Source organism: Trachemys scripta, chromosome 19 (assembly GCF_013100865.1).
Source record: "Trachemys scripta elegans isolate TJP31775 chromosome 19, CAS_Tse_1.0, whole genome shotgun sequence".
Taxonomy (NCBI): Eukaryota; Metazoa; Chordata; order Testudines; family Emydidae; genus Trachemys; species Trachemys scripta.
Window position 1 is genome coordinate 11,372,171 of NC_048316.1, and position 20,577 is coordinate 11,392,747.

Sequence of the window (20,577 nt, forward strand, 5' to 3'; positions counted from 1 at the left end):
TGCTGAGCAGAGGAAGAGAGAAGCTGGGAGTGAGGCTGAGGTTGAGTTTGGACCACTTCAAATGCCTGCCAAGCCTTTCATCCTGGGACCTGGTGACCCGCTGTGCACAGGGAGGGGCGGGGGAGGCACTGGGTATGCCTGCCCTGAAGAGTTGGTCCAAGCTATTAGCCAGGTATTGCCCCTAACCCTTTCCTGTCCACACACAAAACCTCTCATCCCCGTTAAGCGCTTTCCTGTTAGCTAGCCCATCCTGGGGCAATAGGCTAAGTCACGGGTTCTCAAACTGGGGGTCGCGAGCTGTCAGCCTCCACCCCAAACCTCGCTTTTCATCCAGCATTTATAATGGTGTTAAATATATAAAAAAGTGTTTTAATTTATAAGGAGGGGTCGCACTCAGAGCCTTGCTATGCGAAAGAGGTCACAGTACAAAAGTTTGAGAATCACTGGGCTAAGTGCTAATACTCCTCCAATACCTTCCCACAATTCTCCTTCACCCCACGCACAGACAAGTCTTCCCACAATTCATAGAATATATAGACTCTCAGGGTTGGAAGGGACCTCAGGAGGTCATCTAGTCCAACCCCCTGCTCAAAGCAGGACCAATCCCCAATTAAATCCCCAAATGGCCCCCTCAAGGATTGAGCTCACAGCCCTGGATTTAGCAGGCCAATGCTCAAACCACTGAGCTCTCCCTCCCTCACTGGGAAAGAATCCTAGAGCAGCACAAAGAACCAGGGAAATGCCTCCAGACGTCTTAACCACATACACAGGGGAGAGCAGTACCTGTGAAGACCCAGTAACTTTGGTCTGGCTTTGCAGTGTGGCTTCTCACAGCCAGGCTAGGCTGATCTAGGTCTCAGAGCAGGGTGCCAGTCACTTAGACTAACTCTGCAGCAAAGACATACTCTCAGGAACTAACACCCCTCTGCCCACCCCCGAGCCCAAGCAATCCCAATCCTGACAAAGGGAAATCAGCACTCTGGACAAAGGGAGCCTTTGGTCCGTGTATGAGGGTCCCAGCCTGGTCGGGAAGCACTGAGCATGGCAAGGCAGGACAGGAGGCCTGGCCCTGGGAAGAGGGAACAGTGGCATGTCCCATCCAGAGGCCCTGCTTTCAGCTTGCACCAGGAAACACATGACCTCTTCCTCCCTCTTGCCTCAAAGGGTCTCCTCAAACCACCTCCCCTTCATGAGACTGCCTCCTGATGTTCAGACCAAGTAACTGGATCCATCTGTCAGGCTCAGAGGCATAGTGACATGTCCACACTGGTTCAGGACCAAACCAAGCCTCCTGGCACCGAGAGCATGCTCTAACCACTAGAGAGCTTTGTTCCCCTAGTTCTTATGCCAACAGTGGCCACATCGGGAGAAGGCACCACAATCAAGTTGGGAATAGTGGGCTCAGTGGAAGGCTGCCCAGTGAGGCTGTCCCTAGTGGCTGAAGAGCCCCCTCACTAAAGCCAAGAGTCACTGGAAGGCCGCCTGCTCCGATTAGAGCTGGCTGCAAGGGGGACGCTGCATCGGGTGTCACCTCCAAACGCCCTTCAGAGAGACATGTCGAGAGAGAGTGAGAATCTGCAGTTGTTCCAACGTTTCTCGCTCGGAAGAACAACTGTTGCAGTCCTTTTAGAATAAACCCGGCAACTGTTCCCAAAAGCGCTGCCCCCTCAGCCCCTGCCCTTAAAAAAACCCTTACAACTGATCTCCAAAACACCAGCTTCTGAGTCAGAGTGAAAATGTTATTAACAAAAACATCACTCAGGGGTGGGACACCTGCTCCCAGACAAGCAACTGGCTTGGCCCTCGATGGTTAGTGTATTACATCAGGGCCCCAAAAGAGAACAGGAAGGGAGGGAGAAGGGGATAGAGTGGAAAAGAACAGACGGAGGGAGTGGAGTAAGAGAGGCAGCAAGAAAGGAGGGAGAAAGGGGGAGCAGAGAAAGAGGGGAGTGTGCACATACGAGAGGGGGTGTGCATGAGAGCTAAAGCTCTGAGAGAGCACTTGTGTGTGTACAAAAGTGTAAGAATGTGCAAGAGTGGGAGTGTGGGTGTGAGAAAGTGTGTGTGTGTGTGTGTGAGAGAGAGAGAGAGAGAGAGAGAGAGAGAGAGAGAGAGAGAGAGAGAGAGAGGGAGGGAATATGAGAGAGTGAGAGAATATGGGGGGCAGAGGGCTGAGCCTAGAGCAGAGAAGGTGAGAGGAATCAAGGAGGAGGAAGAGAAGAGTGAGAAAGGGGAGGACAATGCCACAGAGAGAAAAAGTGCCTGGGAAAGTGTAAGAAGAAAAGAGGGAGGGTGAGTGAAAGATAAGAAAAGAGGGATACATAAGCAGCAGAAAAGAAAGGGAGAGAGAAGACCGGAAGACAAGCAGGTGTGAGCAAACAAGGGAACAGAGTGCAGGTAGGACAAGAGGGCTGAAAAATAAGTGCGAGGGGCAGAAAGAGAAGGGACTGCGGAAAGGGAGAAAGGGACAGAAAAGAGAAAAAGAATAAAAATAAATAAACAGCAGGGAGGGAGGAAAAGATGTCTATTAAAAACCTCAGTGCATAACACAAAATGTCAGGGTTTATAGCTTCATTCTTGGCATTGCTGGTACTGAGAACCCCAAACAGAAATGTCACTGCTTGTCATGTTTAATCACCTGCTATCTGTTAACACCTTCACTGCAAGGAATCTGCCCCTCAACCCCCTCTGGGCCTTCCATTTGGAGTGCAAACTGGGAACACCCCCCACTCCCACTGGTTCTCTCTGGACTGTTACAATTGAGCCAAAGGAAGACCAGGGATGCTCCAGGTGAGGGTGGGACAGCAGGACTCCTGTGTTCCCAGGACAGACTCCCAGGGCATGTCAGGAGGGCGACAGTACTACTTGCTTTCTAGCAATAGGTCTCAAAACAGTCTTGGCTTCAGCACACTGGCTAATTCACTGGTCAACAGGGGGTTAATAACGTGCACACGCACCAGGGGGTGCCACTGTTAAGAGAGATAGGACCTCCCCACACCAGAGGGCAGTTAACAGAAGCTCCTAAGGGCCAAGGACAGCTATAGGAACACCAGATACCGGTAGTTGAGAGGGGCCTTGGAGAGAGTGGGACCTCAGGATGTGAGTGCTAATAGAGAGAGGAGGGGGCCGGGGTGGTGCGTTAAGCGCTAAGCCCTGCCAGGGGTGAGCAACCGCAGAGTGCAAGTGCTAATGGGTGAAAGGGGTGACGGCTCAGGGCGCCTTCCCTTCCTTCCATGCCCTGGCCCATTTATCTCCTGTGCAGAGAGGCGAACTAAGATATAAATAAATAAATAAATAAAACCCCAATCCCTGCAAGTCTGGAATTCTCCAATCTGTTTGCTTGAACAGCAACTGTCAGATGAAAGCAAACATCCAGAGCTATTACACGTACAGTCACAGTTCCCTGCCGTGGCATCTGCACTGCTGACTTTGCTTCAGCTCCTCTCTGCCTCTTTTACTTCAGGGGTTTATTTATTTATTTCAAAGACTCCTGTTTTCCCCAGCATCCCCCTCTCCTTCACATCCCGTCAGTCCGCAAACATTCCATCCCCGACACCGCACGGCATCACTGCGGAAATGATTCTGAAGTTATCATTGGACAAGCTGCCCCTCCTTTTTACTCTTCAGTTAAAGGGAGACCAATATAGATCCCTCCTCGATAAAGTTCTCCAATGTATCTGTGATAAACTGTTTCTACAATTTCTGGGCTTGCCAGAGAGATTTACAACCCTGCCCCCCAAAATTACATGAACACAACAAACAGTTCTGAAGGAGCCTGAGTACAGCCAAGTTGTGTCTTATGGCGATGCACTAAAATCCTTCCAGAGGTAGGGCTGGCTGGCAGGAGTGTCCCAGACTAGGCTCCTTTAGGGGTGTGGGGAAGATTTACATAGGAACAGGGGGTTTCAAAGTCTTTGCCCATTTATTATTTTAACTCCTCCTGCTCCCACCCACATCCATAATTTCATAGCTGACCCAGGTGCATTAATGGGTGTTTTCACCTTCCTGCCAGGCATCAGCTGGATTGATCTGATCCAGGATGACAATCTAGGTTCCTTCTGACATCTTTTCACATAGTAACACACGGTATTGGCTAAGTGCAGCTTCCCAGCCAGGACACAATAGTCTCATCTGCTCGCTCATTCCCTAGAGAGAATCACCCATCCTTGCCCAGGGATATGCACTGGCTAGTGAGTTCACTGGTCAGTTAATTCACAGCAGTGACGGTCGCAGCTAATGGCCACCCCAAACCACTGACCGAGAATGGCGTCTTCATGGCTCAGCTCCTCGCTGAGTGGTCTGTGCTTATGGCTGAGGTAGGATCACTAAGGGCAAGTTCCCCCCAACGCAGCTCCCTCAGCTTGTTCTGTCAGAAAAGCAGCATCTCCTCCTGCATCATGGTCCTGCTGATGTGGTCACAAGGGTCACGGTACATTGGTGGAACCTGAGACTGCGTCTGTGCCAGCTTGGGATTGGTTGGTTAGAATATGAACTCCTCTAGGCCAGCTCCTGACTGCAGGGTCTCAGCCTCACAGGCTACCCTGCCATTGCACCCATCAGTCTCAGTTTCTCTATCCACCTCTACCTCGATAGAACGCTGTCCTCGGGAGCCAAAAAATCTTACCGCGTTATAGGTGAAACCACGTTATATTGAACTTGCTTTGATCCACCATAGTGCGCAGCCCCGCCCTCCTGGAGCACTGCTTTACTGCGTTATATCGGGTTGTGTTATATCAAGGTAGAGGTGTATAAGCTCTGAATATCAAAGGGCCCAATCTGAAATCACCAATCCAAAGAGGTCCATGCTTTGGGACAGGTTCGGATCTGAATTCCTGAAGCCAACTCTACCCCTGTGGTTTGAGTTCCAGCTTGGATCTAAAACCCACCAGAGATCCACTGTTCTCGCAAGACTTCAACTGAAACCTCAAGAGAACACTTCACAAAATATGGCATTGTCACACCCATGCTCTTGCCTTGGTTCAGCCTGAAACCCTAGCCCAAGGCTAGCCCTATCCCAGCTCTGGACCTGGCCTCCTTGAGCATCTCTAGACAAATAACTGTTTTTCTGATAGATTAACTTTGATCAATATCATTCAAACAAGGCACAGGGACGCAAATGATGGCTCATCTTAGACTCTGCCTCTGCCCTGCGGTTTGAAATCCCAGAGCTCCCAGTAGTTTGACCTCTATCGCCTGCAACACAGGAACCCTCCCCGCCAAAAAACAATGATCAGGTAAGGGGAGAAGTAAGTCTTGATGGGTCTGAGTAAGAATAAGTTGCTTGTGCAAAAAGCGGCCAGAGAATTCTGTTCTCCTGCTTGGAAATGAAGAGGAGTCAAATCTGCAGCACGTAGGGAGGCTGGGGACAAATTTTAAATGACAAACCAAAAATGGATCCCAAACACACGTAGAGATTTGTTTAAAATACAGTCAAATGAAAATCAAGGTGCCTCAAACGAGCAGAAACAATCCAGTACAAAGGGTCTTGGAAGAGTCTCCCTTGGAACCTGACACAACCTCTGCTCAGAAGTTGTAGAGCTCCCCCAGCACTTGCTCTTCTGGTTCCCCTGGGTCCCTTTGGTGACCCGACTAAAGGGCAGAAATGCTTTGGTGGGTGCAGCTGCAGGAATCTATGGGCTCCTGTTTGCAGCTGTCATCGGTGTATCAAAGGCCACAAGAACCGTTGTCTAAAATCCATGTGCAGATTCTAGAGACTCATCTGGTCCCTTCCCCACCATTTTTCTCACTCTCAGACATTAATCAGAGGGAATTATATACAGAGACAAAATAAAATGGCAACAACCCAACACACACATACACCTGTTAACATAACACAACCTCCAATTCCAGCCCAGATCAGCCATGACTAGAAATGGGCCCCAAACCAAAACCCCAGAGCCAAACACCCCCACAACTCTGGGAACCCAAACTCCACGCAGGATTTGAACTTTGCAGCTTTGGCACAACTTCCGGAGTGGTCATAACTCCATCTCACCTGACTGCTCTTTGGTAGCCTCCTCGCAACGGGTTTGCTAGGGTCTCAGTCCAGTGCCCGGGAGAGAAATGCCACATCTCTCCACCATCACCACAGTTAGCCGTCCCAGATGGTGTCACTGGCTGTCTCAGCGGTGAGGTCAAGATTTGCCTGGAACAGTGCGGGGGCACACTGGAGTGCTGGGGGAGCCTGCACTGCTGCTGCCTGTGCTGTCTCTGTTCAGTGGACAGAGGCCTTCGCTCTCCACAGCTGTTCATCTGGCACCTTTCCCAAGTACTAAATTCAACCCCAAAAGTGTAAAATAACTCCCCAATCAATTTGGGCCGAATTTTCTTCTCTGAGCACAACAGGTGCACCAGCAAAAAAACACACATGAGCAATGCCACTACATACAGTGTTAGAAATGGGCACCGGTGGAACCCTTTAAGCTGGAGATGGTGGGAGGAAACTCAACAGGAGGATTTCACAACAGGTGAAATTCACCCGTGTGCAGAGGAGCCAGCACGAGGCCTATGTTCCACTTGCACCCTTCTCGGAGTCTGGAATGGTGTGCAGGCTTTGTGATTTTACACAATGGTGAATTTACACAAGGGTGAATTTCACCCTTTGTGAATGTGGGCCAAGATTACTCACAGTGACGACTGATTTTTAGTGCCCCATGAGGCCTGATTTCCAGACGGTGGGTGCTCACCACTCCCTGAGAATCAGGCCCCTTTAAAACACCTTGTGCTAGATGCCCAGTCCCCACTTCTAGCAATCAAGGCCAACATTTTGGCCTTTTATGTTACTTTGTCCAATCTAACCAGGTCTTTGTTTTTTTTTTCCTTCTCCCAATTCTTTTTCTTTTCCAGCTTTTTACAAATTTCCCTTTGCTTCCCTCCCTCCCTCTCTCCCCTTCTCTCAAGGTCACACTGCTCGTTTGCACGTTGAATATTTACTCAGCAGCCTGGGTCCTTTCACAGGCGCTCACCACAAATATGCTTTCTGATAAAGTCAGGAGAAAAGAAACTATAAAACCCAAAACAAGATCAGAAATAGAAAAACTCCAGGGCGAGGCAGGGCGGGCAGCAGAGTAAAATAATTCAGCAGAGACAGCTGGCAAAGGAAACATGCCCGGAGTTCGTTATTTTCCCCGAGGTGTTCCCCCCCTTTGCCTGTTTGTTTTTCTGAACATTTTCATTCTACCATTAGGGCTGCACTGATTCTGGAAGATGGTTACGTTTAATTTCTCACACAGGATGAAATTCCTGTGCAAAGGACAAGGACTGTTAGAGTCCCTGTGTGCATGGGTCTTCTGTGCTGACCCTCTACACAGGGGTGACTTACACCTCCACTGAGCAGGGGAGCTCTCAGCTCTCCAAGATGTCTCATAATCTACACCAAAACCATTGCTCATAAATGAACGGAACAAAGCAACGGGGGAATATACTGTATGGAGCAATCCTGCACTGCCCTGGGAACAGACTACGGAGTTCAAATCCTGCTCACCCTACTCATGCGAGTAAGTCTACTAAAGGAGACTAGGCTATTCACACAAATAAAGTGAGCAGGAAATGGCCCTAGGTGGCCTACTGGACCATTCCCATCTCTAACTTTATTGTCATGCTATGATATGATTCTATAGTCTGAACCTTCTTGGCCAGATGGGAGATTAGAACACAACTTCACTGAGCTCCTGTCTCATTCCTGCAGATTTCAGGGCCCAGTACGATTCTACTGAGTTGTTCCCAGAAGATATTGTGAGTTTGATAATCTCCCGGTTGACTTCAATGGTATCAAAGTTTGACCAATGCTGTGTGCTGCTTTTGGGAACCCCAGCCCCAATACTCATATTGTCCAAAGTTTTTTTAATAATTTCTCAGTGGTATCATTTCCCTCTCCATCTAACCATCAAAACAAGCACCTGGCACTGATGGGAGAGATGGATCTCAGCAGCGGCCCATTCATTAGCTATCTCCTCTTCATCTTACACTATAACCGCACCTTAGCCTCCCTACCCCCCAGTAAAACATACAACGGGAAAGGATGGAGAGAAGGAACAGGAACAACAGGGCCTATGTACTTTGAAATGGGATCACCTGTTGGCATGGGCTTAGACTCCCATTCATATTTCAAATGTATGGGGGCACTGTTAGTGATTTTAAATTCATACACATCAGCTGGGCCATGGCCCCTGTCTATAGGGGACCCATGTGGTCAGACTCATCCCACTTACACAGGTGTAAATCTGGACTAACTACCAAGTCAGTGGAGTTATTTGGGTTGACACCAGCAAATCAGAGATCAGATCCAGCCTACCATCTCCCACTACTGTCTGGTCACTAACACAGACAGGCCAGTTAGGGAGAGATAGCATGTGTTAACAAAAGCCCTGATCTTCCCAGTAAGCCTAAGAAACACTGCCCCTATGAAATGAACTGTCCATGGCTGCTACACCCCGGACAGTTTGACTGGTGCTGAGAGTCCCCCCTCTCTTTCTTTCAGAGGGACGAAGGCCCTTGCCCTTCCCTAGTTCTAGTGCTGTCTGAGGGTGCTGCTTCCCTGCTCCAGATCATGGAGGAGAAGTCAGCCAAAGGTTCCCTCCATTATACTGCTGAGGGAGGAAGACCATTCCCAGCCATGCTGCCTAAACTCCACAGCTCCCTTTGGATTTTCCGCCATGACTACTTCAATAGCTGTGGATCTAAAGTCAGTCTGTTACTCAGACTCATGGGCAAATGGTTCCAGTCTGCACACTTCTTGGCAGCCTGATTGCCTCAATGGGGCAGGGGGAACAGGGCTCTGTTGGCTGTTTCCATGGAGTTTGACCTTCTCCTTGAGGTTGCCGTGTTCTTTAAACAAATACTAATGCTCTATCTAGGAACGGTCCAAACCACTACAGGAACACTACAAACTATGCCGACTGAGGCCATTAGCAGTACTGTAGTAAATATATCACTAGAGTATTAGTGACATTATTGCAAGTTGTAGTGCTCTGGGCTACTGATATTACTGCAGGAATTGCACTGTATAATACTATTGTAAGTTACATTCACTGGAGCCATCAACAGTGCTATAATATCACTACTGAAAACCAGAAATATCTTGGGTGTTCAGTACTAGCAGCAGCATTATTGCAATACTTAATGTTTGGGTCCATAGGTACTATACTAATTGCACTGTAATCAAATTATAAGATCTAACATTATCAGCCATTCACAGTACTGTAGTATTAGTACTCTGATCTGAAGTGCTCCCAACCACTCAGAGTACTGCAGTAACAGTATTCTGCTCCAAAGTGCTCCCAGCCACTTGTAGTACTGCAGTAACGCTGCTCTAGGCTGCCGTGGTTTGGGTTAATGCTGTAGAATACTGTAGTATTTTTTTCCTGGACAGATCTTTCCTGAGGCTGGGGGTTGGCCGGGGCACTGCTTGCCCTGAGTGCAGGCTCCCCACACCCTGCTGTCTCCCCGATGTGGCCCGTCTCGTCTCATTGCGCTCCTGCTCGCCCCCACCCCATCGTGCACATGGCTTTAATGTTTTTATTACCTGTTTGACTCGCTGCCTTATTGCTTCTCCCCTTAATGGGGCCGTAACCGTGGAAACGAGGAATAAACGGCCACCAGAAAATGAGATGATTAAACAGGTCACCCTGGCAAAACAAACTCCGTGTTCACAGAGCCCAGTGGTGTATGCAGCGCCAGCACAGGGAAACACAGGGCTGGGCTGTGGGGGGCTGGCAGGCTGACACCGCTCATTCAGGGGACACGAGACTTAGAGAGCTCCTGCCTTACAGGGTGGGAGTGCCTGTCCCTGGAGGATGGGGCTGTGCACCTCTCAGGTTTGGGGGGCCATGTCCTCATTGGGAAGAGAGCAGATGGTGGGGACTGGGCAGGTCCTGCGGCAGAGGAAGTGACTGGCGCGAATGTGAGCAAGCCCGACCATAAACAAAGCCCAGGTCTGGGTCAGTTCAGAACAAGGCCTCAAAAGACCTACACCTGCACCTTGCCCTCAGTCTCTGCCATCGTCACCATGTTAATCTCCTCACAGGATTCAGAGACCGCCTGATGGCCTCTTGTTTCTGGTTCCCTTAGGCCTTGCCCCCGCAGTGCCGCTCCCACCAGTGAAGCTGACCAGTGGTTGCAAGAGTGGAACATTTTCCACACAAGTCCACACAAAGCCACAGACACTAATCTTGGACATCAATGAACTAGGGACGTGGCTGGGAAAGAGACCTGCTTTCCTGTCATCGATCCTCCTCCAGCGCCAGCCCTGAAATAGGCTTCTGTGCAGATCCTTTCCTAGACCCTTTCACCAACATTGCCTTCCTCCTCCTTCTACCTCCTCTTCCTTCCGGCTGTTACTCGTCTTCTCTCTGTGCTGTCAGCCACAGCTTCTGTGGGCACAAATAAGGCCATGACCACAAGATTTTTGATCCCAGACCCTGACACTCAGGGGCTGCAGCCATGCTAGGAAGGTGGAAGGGGGCAGAACCTTTGTCTAGAACCTACATCAGGGACATTGTGTGCCAGCTGCCTGCCAAATACCACCTGCCCGCCCATGCATCCTTCTCTCTGTGTGAAGTTCTCTGCCTGAACTGGACTTGTTTCTAGCTCCCTGTCCTAGTCTATCACCCAGGTCACCTTGACCCCGATGGAGGTGTGGTTTACTAGGAGCAGACAATCTTCTCAGGAGATCTTGGCCCAATAGTTAACAGGGTAGAGGCATCTCCATGAGGGCTTTCTGCAAATCACCAGGGTGTGACAGTGAAGGGGATGAGCCCTAGACCCCACTCTATGAATTACCTGACCCCCAGGTGGAGGGTACATACCCAGCCCTTCAGGGCAGGGGCTGTAGCTTCCTACATATGGCTGCACAGGGCCTAGCACATTGGGGAGCCAAATGGAGAACTAATAAAAATTCACAGAATTTAAAAAACACCAAACCAATGACCATTGCCCTGACCTGAACCCCCATTATTATTAATTATTAATTATTATTATTGTTTATTATGGGTATGCCTGTGGCCTGTCCGAGATCCGAGACAACTGTGCTGGGTGCTGCACAGGCAGAGTAAGAGACAGCCCCTGCCCCAAGGAGTGCACAGTCTAACTGACAAGACAACCACAGGGGCGGGGTAGGGGTAACACACAAGCAGAGGGAACACTGTAACAGCCGCCATCACTGTGCTAGTGCCATGGTGTTTGGTGAGCTGTGGGGGGATCAGCTAAACAGCAAAGGAAGGCAGGGAGGAAGAGGGGCTAGGGCAGGGGGAAGAGGGAGATTGTGAGGGGCAGGTGGGGCTGAGGTGAAGAGGTCATGAGGGAGGGAGTGGGAGAGGGTTGGAGCCCACAGCCCTTCAGCACCACTCCGGGAACAGCCGTCAGAACCATGGGAAATACTGATACCATCATCAGCATCCCACAGTCCCTGCTGAAATGGCTCCCGCACTGCTATGGCAGCCTCACTCTCTGGCTGACTGCAACCTGCCAGCTCTTTCCCCAAGGCCACAGGGGTCCGAGTGCCCCCAAACGGGTGTCTCCTCTGCACAGTTCTACGCCTAGGGAGTGCTGAGGGGACAAGTGGCCCCATTTTACCCCCTTCCCCTGTTCAGTTCTGCAGACCTAGACCTAGCCTCAGTCATACCGGCAGCTCTAAGTATGACCCAACCCCTAACCCCAACAAGCCAGGGATATCCGAACGTCAGTCCTAACAGACCTTCCCAGCACAAGGGGCTCAGCTCACTCAGCCTAGCAACATTTAGCAGGTTACAGGAAATCCAACCAAGGCTCCTCTGCAGCCACATGCTGGCTTCCAGGCCTAACCCGAACATTCCCCCAAAGCATCACCGCCTCTACGGGCCAGCATTAGTCCACCCCAGAAGGACTAGGAGTAGGCAGGAATTTCTATCGCCCCCACCATCCCCGCCCCTTGCCTCAGCTGGAGTGTAGGAAGCTAGATCTGATTCTGAGCTCCCGCCACCAATCACCAGCTCAGAGGCAGCAAATTTTTCAACACAAAATGTTCTTGAAAATAAAACAAAGCAAACAAGTGATGTTACAAACCGTCCTCCAAAGAGGCCGTGATCCTGCCAAAATCTACATCCCACCCCTACGTGTCCCAGACCTGGAGCTCCCAGGACCCAAGTGTCTACAGAGAACAGACTCACAGTGACAGAAATAACATCATCAGACACTCGCAAGCCAGCAGCAGTGGCGATGAGGAGACAATTGCTCAGGGTGTTTGGGCTGGTGGTTTCTCTTAAACAGGCACATGGTTTACAGAAAGGAAAAGTTTGACGGGCCCGCCTCTTTGTATCAATTTGAGTGATACTTCAGTAGTTAGGGGGGAAAGTCACAGAACTCTAACTGGGAGGCGTTTGCTCATCTGAACTCAGCCAAAGTAAGGGGTGGAGAAGCGAAAGAGAGAAGTGGAGGGGAAGAGTGAAAGGGAATGAGAGTGAAAGAATCAGAACAAAGGGAAAGGAGAGAGAGAGAATGACAGGAAGAACAAGGAAGAGTGTGGAAAAAAGACTGACTGAAATAGTGAGGGTGAACGGGAAAGCGAGTGAAAAAGAGAGAAAGGGAAAGGAAAAGGGTGAGAAGAACAGAGGCAAGTGAGAAGGGCGGGAAAGAATGAGAAGGCAGGAAGGAGAGGTACAGAGTGGCAGCCAGCAAGCAAGAGCAAAGCAGTGTTACCCCTGTTTGGAGGGGCCTGGACCCCTGAGCCCTGGGAACTCCCCGGCAGCTTGCTGAGTTCCGCAAAGGGATCGGAAAGGATCCAGCCCAACTGTGTTTCCATTAAAAAATATTCAACTGAAAGAACAAACCAGCCCCTCTCCACGCCCCCCAACTCCCTTCCACCCTGGTTTCTCCCCATTAACAGCTGCTCTCACCTTCAGGACACACAGACACAGTAATTACTCCAGGAGTGGCTTCCTTCCTCCTCTGCCTGCTGTGCAGGGTGCCACTTTGAAACAAGCATGGGAAGGGGAGATTCAAACAACTACAAGACGCCCTGCTCCCCCACCAAATCATCCAGCAGGAAGGAGGAGTAGGATGACCAGGTGTCTGGTTTTCGACCAGAACTGCCAGTCGAAAAGGGACCCTGGTGGCTCCAGTCAGCACTGCCGACCGGGCCATTAAAAGTCCAGGTGGCGGTGCTGTGGAGCTAAGGCAGGTTAGTCCCTACCTGGTGTGGCACCGCGCTGTGCCCAGGAAGCAGCCAGCAGGTCTGGCTCCTAGGCGGTGGGGCTCCATGCGCTGCCCCCACCCCAAGCACTGGCTCCGCACTCCCATTGGCCGGGAACTGCGGCCAATGGGGGCGAGAGGGGGGCAATGCCTGTGGATGAGAGCAGAGTGGTGCAGAGCCGCCTGCAGCGCCTCCGCCTGGGAGCCGAATCTGCCAGCCACTTCCAGGGTGTAGCGTGGTCTGCGGTGCCAGGACAGGTAGGAAACCTGCCTTAGCCCCCCCACTCACCGGAAGCCGCTGCAGGTAATCCTGCACCCCAACACCGTGCCTCAACCTCCTGCCCCATCCCTGAACCCCCCAAGCCCTGAGTCCCCTCCTGCACCCCAAATTCCTCATCCACAGCCCCAGCCCAGAGCCTGCACCCCAACCCCCTGCCCCAGCCCAGAGCCCCCTCTGCCCCACCCCCCAGCCTGGAGCCCCCCTGCACTCCAACCCCTGCCTCAGCCTGCAGCCCCTTCCCACATCGTGAACCCCTCATCCCCAGACCCACGCCAGAGCTCACACCCCCTGCCGGAGCCATCACCCCCTCCCGCATCCCAACCTCCTGCCCCAGACCAAAGCCCCCTTCAACACCCTGAACCCCTCATTTCTAGCCCCACCCCGGAGCCCTCACCCCCTCCCACAACCCAACCCCCTGCCCCAGCCCAGTGAAAGTGAGTGAGGGTGGGGGTCAGCAAGCCACCGACGGAGGGGGAAGGTAGTGAGTGGGGGGCAGGGCCTCGGGTGTTTGGTTTTGTGGGATTATAAAGTTGGCAACCCTGAGGAGATGGGGGAACCAGGCATGTGCTCAAGGAATTACACAGCAGACCTGGGGGGGTCCTAGAAAAGCTGGGCATGTGCCCACAGAATTACACAGCAGAACTGGGGTAGCAGGTGTCCAAACCACCATGCATGTGCCCACAAAATGACACACAGCCCAAGGAAGAGAGGTCTGGGAGAGGGTGGTGGCATGGGATCTGGAGAAGCCAGGCCTGCTCTCAGTAGAGAAAGGGGCACTGACAGGACCGCAAGAGAGAGGCACTCTGATGCTCAGGGACTCCTGGTGGGGTAGAGGAGAGTTCCCACAGGTGGGTCAGTCCAACGTGTGGATGTGCATAGGCACTGCGCTGGCAAACGCCTTGCAGAGAGGTGGAGCTGCTTTAATGAGAAGATGCACTTATGACTCAGGCCTCAAAGGGATCAGGACTTTTTTATTATTATTTTATTTTTCCATCATAAATTCCACCCTAGGATGCCAGATCCCGCCAGGTTTTTCTGGAAATACCAGATGGGACTAGTGGCGCTGCCTGGCTTTTGATGGTTTTCCAGGTTGGGAAGCTGCAGTACATTCCCCTTCCCAGTTTTCCCTCGGCCCTGCCTAAGCCACCGGCAGCTGTTCCCCAGAGAATCCCAGGCCAGGGGGCTGCTGTCCCAGGAATCACCTCCATTTACTGACAGGTACAGTGACATCATTCACAACAGGAACAGCCCGTGGGAACTTTGTCCCTTTCGTCCCAGGATCTCACAGGCCTTCTAAAGACCTTTCTGCTGGAACCATGAATGCTAAGGAACAGGACACAGAGAGGACCCAAGGAGGCAGGAGGATTGTGGGGATGGGGGGCAGAAGTAAGATCCGCTCTGCCTGGGGGAAGCAGCATTCCTGGCCCTAGCTCTGCACTCTGCCCATGGATAGGCCATAGCCCTAATTCATTTATTCCCATCGCTGAAGTGTCTACCCCTGGCTCTGGGCTGGACAGGTGGCATGTTGTTATCCCCATATTATCGACAGGGAAGCTGAGGCACAGAGAGAAGGGAAGTGATGGGCCCAAGCCAGGAATAGAACCCAGGTCTCCTGAGCCCCAGATCTTAACCACTAGGCCTCTCTCTCTCCTCGGTTTACATGGTCGCATATGGTTGTCTCCTCTGCAATTACCAATGCAATTACACAGCCTCCCCCAGCCAAGAGAAGGGATGCAAAATAACCCAGGGGGGAGGGCCCTCTGCTATACTCAGACTTCATTCCTGAGACCCTTCATTCCAGCAGCCCCTTGGCCTCCGCTCTGGTAGTCAGCAAGATTGGTCCCCACCACACACACACAGCCTCCCCGCCCGCATCCTCCTCCTGTCCCATGCAGTTTGACACTCCGCCCTGGTGTGTGCTTGATGCTCAGCAGATGAGACTGGCTGGCAGCAGAGATGAGGTGGAAGGGGGTGCAGGGCTCCTTAGCTCTGAATCTCCTCCAGGGCAAGCTGTGCTGAACGATCCCCAGTCTTCCCTAGGCTGGAAGGTTACCTGCTTTCTTTAGAACGGGGCTAACTGGAACAAGTAAATTGCAGTGGGGATGTATTTAACAAGCCAGGCGCCTGGGTGATTTAAAGATCTCTCCCCCAGCCCGGGCTCACATCCGTGGTGGTGCTCCAGACGCTCACACGTCAGGCAGACCCTTGTGGTCCTGACGAAGACCGGGGCTAGGGCTCCGACACAGACCCCTCCTTGGTAGCTTCAGAGGTCTCTGGCCTCAGGGCAGCTCAAGAGCCTACATGACAAAAGCCACCAGCACAACTACCACTTCCCTTGGTAGCAACCTCAGCAGAGGCCAAGGAGCAAATGTGCCCAGAAGGCTGAATTCCCCTCTTAGCCATCAGGCCAGACTTGAGGCACTGGCCCAGACGACAAAGTGCAGAGGAACAAACCATGCTGGGCCTGTCCTATAGGTAAAGAGATGCCTTCAGGGTCCAGGGCTTTGATGCCAGCCCCATTCACACACACACAGAACTAAAACACTGAGACACCAACCCCTCCAGAATCAACGAAGAGAGGGCTCAGCACAGCACATGTGAGTGTACAATAGCGTGCAAGAGGGAGCGTGTCCAGAGCACGGGTGTGTGTGTATGTGTGCAGCGCAGCTGTGTGCAGAGTGTGTAGGATGTGTCCGGAGCAGATGTGTGTGTATGTGTACAGCATGAGTAGGTGTGTGTGTAAAAGAGTGTGGAGGATTGTGTCCAGAAGAGGTGCGTGTGCAGCACAGCTGGGTGTGTGTGAATACAAGAACGTGTAGGTGTGTCCAGAGCAGGTGTGTATGTGTGCAGCACAGCTGGGGGTATGTGCACATCTCTGGGTTCCACTTGCCCCCAAACACACCTGTGCAGATCTTTACTTTTCACTTCGTTTCACAAGAAGCTTTGCTGAAACAACCCCTCCCACAATTCACAGGGGGGCATGAGTGAATCATCATTTCACACCCCAAACTGGGAATGGGGGATCCAAATTCCACACTGAGCCAATGAGCGCTCGGTGCCGTGGGCACTTAGGCCAGCAGGCGAATTGCACCTAGTGCTTCCCATGCCTTTCCCCTATCCCCTTCTCATCCTCTCTACCCCGCCTGCTCGTTCACCAGGCTGTATGTGTTGCTCAGCTTTCCTTCTGAGCCTGAAACTGCCCCAGGCCTGGAAGCTCCAAACACTTTCCCACCTCAGGAACATTTTATGTTTGTTATTCAGTGACTGATAGTTGCTCTACTCTGTACCTGGCACCTGAGCCAGGACCCCAGCCCCCAAATCACCAGGGAACCTCCAACGCAGCCAGAAGATGAGGACGGGAAACCCCAATGGTCCCTAGGAAAGGACTTCAGGAACTTTAAAGAGGGACATGTTGTAACCAGGAAAATTGCACATTTACATTTCAATGGGGCTGTCAGGGAAGCATCTGGCAGAAGAAGAACCCCACCAGATCCCACGGCTGCTCCACTGTCAGCTACTCTCCCCATGGGCCGAGGGACAGGGATACTTCCAGTACCTGTGTGTCCAGATGGAAAGGGAGTCTCCTGAGAAACAGGAGGAAGGGCAGTGCTGGTCCAGTGGGATGCGGGAGAGACAGGTGGAGCTGTGAGGGTCTTACTTATGGACTCAGCACCAATGAGCCCAAAGGAAGGAGGAAGAGAGGGTTTGGAGTTTGTGGGAGGGAACAATATGTTCATATCCATCCAGCACCCACTGTACCAAACAATCCAAATCTGCACCCATCTGGCCCAGCCCTGCACCCATCCAGCATGCCGGCCCAGCCCTGCAGCCATCCTGCATGCCCGCCCTGCCCTGCACCCATCCAGCATGCCGGCCCAGCTCTGCACCTGTCTGACCCAGCCCTGTACCCATGCAGCATGCTGGCCCAGCCCTGTACCCATCCAATGTGGAGCAAGTGTATGTTCCTGTTTGTCTGCATAGTTCCTTAGCCCAGCCCTGTACCCATCTAGCCCCCAGTTTCCCTACTCAGTTTGATCCTGTGCTTGTCCAGGCCCCACTTCCTCATATGGCCCATCCAGTATTGTCTCATTCTCCCCTTCCATCAGGCCTCGCCCTTTGCCCATCCAGGGTCCATTCCCTCACCTGACTGGGCCTCGCGCTATACAGTGCCACCCCATCCTCCGCCCACAGAGTGCCCCCTCGTGCATCTGGCCTGCCGCAGTCACCCAAGACGGATGTTTCTGGCAGCTCAATGGCTCCGAGTTCGTGTTTCTAACTTGTACGGTCAGAATTCGAAGCTAATAAGTTCCTTCTCCTGCCTCTGGTGCCTCTCCCCACCCCCATGTACCATTCTGCTCTGGGAGAAGAAACAGGGAGCAGCGGGGTCCTGGTCCGAAGGGGGCTTTCAATCCTCAAAATGGATTTTACCTGTCTCTGAAAGCCTTCTCCCCCCCACTCCCACGTCCCTTTCTCTCCAGGGAAATCAGTCTAAAAGGGGCTAATGGAACAATGTCCCTCTCTCATTCTCTCTCTCTTTTTTTTTATTAGCATTTGTGGAATTTATTCCCAAACTCTCCTAATCTTTCGTACACAACCATTTGATTTGCATAACCCAGCCCCCTCTCATAAAAACTGGCTGCTAGTTTAATTAAAAAATGTAAATTTGCTGTCATCTCGGGGCCTGGTGAATTAGGACGACATTGGCATTTTTTATTGCTGAAGACGTCCAAATTGATCCAGTCCGCGTTAAACCGAGGGGGACAGTACCATGTGGGACTTTGGGGTGTGGGTTCTGCCCCTTCCCTCCCCAAATAAAATCTCCTGTGCCCCCTCTCTGGCTAGCAAAGTGCAGCTCAGGACATGGATTGTCCCAAACCATCTTCTGGTTGGCCAACCAGCAGGCGGGGCCTTTTCGATGATGGCACTCCTCTGAACTGACTCCTGGTTGGAAACCCACCACCCTAAAACAATATAGATGGCAAAATATCCCTATGGACAAAAAGAAGCAACGGGGTGGAGGTGGGAGAGAAGAGGGGAAAGACGCTGCCCCTCTCTCCGAAGTCCCAAGCCATGTTCTCTGCACCAGCTTGATACTTCCCAGCCACTTTCTGTCAACTTTTGAGTATGAAACCTCAACAAGCAGCCATTCCACAGCCCAGATTTACTTTTTGATGGTAGAAAGCGAGTCAAAAGTAGGCCCAAGACACAAGGGCAGCCCAGCTATTATGGAAAAATCTGTGAGAGTTTATTAGGGAGGCTGCTGAGAACTCACCAGAGCATGAGAGCCCTGCTGTAGAATTCTACCCATTCAGTCAAAACCAAAACAAACTGCAGAAAAGTTCCCCATGTGTATGGCCTTCCCCAGATGGGAGGACAGCAGACAGGGGAGAAGGGCAAACAGCTCAGGGAACCATAGAAAGAGAGACTAAAGGTTCAAAAATTACATAATAAATGCTTGCTCCCTCCCAGCTTGAGTATCTGTATTGATCACACCCACTTCCACAGTTTTCTCTATCCGTGAAGTAGGAGCTTTTTTTTTTTTTTTTTTTTTTTACAGTGGAAGGCTACAGTGCATTGCATGTACATACACACCCTACTTTTTTTGTTCTAAATGTTGTTTAAAATCCAGTAGCTGTCCTCTCTAGGAGCAACAAGGGTGGTGTCCCCACCCCAGGGGATATTTCCAGGTTTATTTGAAAACAGCATTTTAACACAATGAAAGTACAAAATTATCCCCCAATGGAAAATTGGGTGCATCCAACAATCTCAGGATTAATTGCCACCCCCCGGTATCTAGGCTCCTTGTCTCTAGTCTGAGTGCAGTTCCCAGACTGAGGTTGATCAGATGATGAAAGAGTCCCAGGGAAAGTGACGGGAGCCCAATTGCTTGAGATATTTAAAAGCAGATTCCTAGACAATCCCAGGTAGGGAACAATCCTACCCTGGCCCCAGGTGGATCAGTTGGCCTGGGAGATCTTTCCTACCTTTAACTTCTATGAAAGTTTCTGATCCTAGAGGTCCCATATATGTATCAACTCAGTGTACAAAGCCCTTAGCAGGACCAGGCCTCCAGACTTTATACATTGGGTCCCCATTGACTTCCCGCTCTCTCTCATGAGCGGCCATTCAGGTACTGCCCTGGGGATGCAAGGCCTAAGGGACTGGAGAGAATTCAAGCCACAATGAATGAGGGAGGTAACCCGGCTCTCAAGAAGATAATGGTTAGAGACGGTGATCATGGGGCAGGTCTTTGCCCCATGATCACAGTGGATGAGTTCACCCACATGCAGATTGTAATGCTGACCTAAACAGATCTCCCAGATCCTGATTTCCATAGCTTATCAGCACCCTGGGCTCCCGTACCAGAGTGTGGAAGGTCTGTGTTACCTGCAAGCACGGCGGTGAAGCCCATGCATGCGTTACACTTGCGTGACAGAGGAGGGGCTACATTGTCCCATCTCCTGCATCTCAACAGTGCAGGCCAGAGGGAAGTTTCCATAGCTATGAGGACGGGACAGGGAGCAGGAGGCCCAGCGCTGGTTACTGGTGAAGCTGGTTAACTCTGCATGTGAGGGAGCGTTTGACACTGATTGGCTGACAGGGTATAGCTCCAGCCAGCAGGAGGCATTATCTCTCCAGAAAGGGGAGTTTAAATGGAGAGAGTTCCTGAAACCAGGCCAACCATGGTTGAAAACACCTGGCACAGCTACAATTCAATCCCCAATCTAGGAGCTGCCACAGTTCCTGAATTTGGGGCGGGAGGCGGAAATCATTGTTTATTTCTCTTTAAAATTATCCACCCTTCTTAAATTCACCACATCCTTAAAACTGCCCCTGCCCACTCAGCCTCCCAGCTCCTTGGTCTACTAAAGAGAGGCAACAGCACACGCCCAGGTCTGGGCCAACCGAGATCTCAAACCAAGGTGTGCGAGTCCTTCCTGCTCTTTTTGATTCCTGGTATCATTAAAAAAAAAAAAAACTTTATTCTTTTAAAGCAAAATAGCAGAGTTCAAAGTTCAGGCCAGTCAATCATCAACCAGTTTATTACTGTCTTATCCCTTGTAAAAATATACTACAATAATGATCCAAATAGTGACAGGATCGCCAGTGCAAGCTGGTTTGGCCCACTGCTG

General features: G+C 51.4%; 1 protein-coding gene across 7 annotated transcripts in view; it reads right to left on the reverse strand.

The window, feature by feature from the left end:
• The window catches only part of CASZ1 (castor zinc finger 1), a 263,137-nt gene that overhangs the window by 101,696 nt on the left and 140,864 nt on the right, over window positions 1–20,577 (reverse strand). Inside the window, exon 1 of one of the 7 annotated variants that reach the window (XM_034753251.1) lies at window positions 10,210–10,383. The exons of the other annotated variants lie outside the window; for them this stretch is intronic. The gene's annotated coding sequence lies outside the window, so the exon portion shown is untranslated. Of the gene's footprint in view, window positions 1–10,209; window positions 10,384–20,577 lie in introns of those variants that run through there. 7 annotated transcript variants of the gene reach the window in all.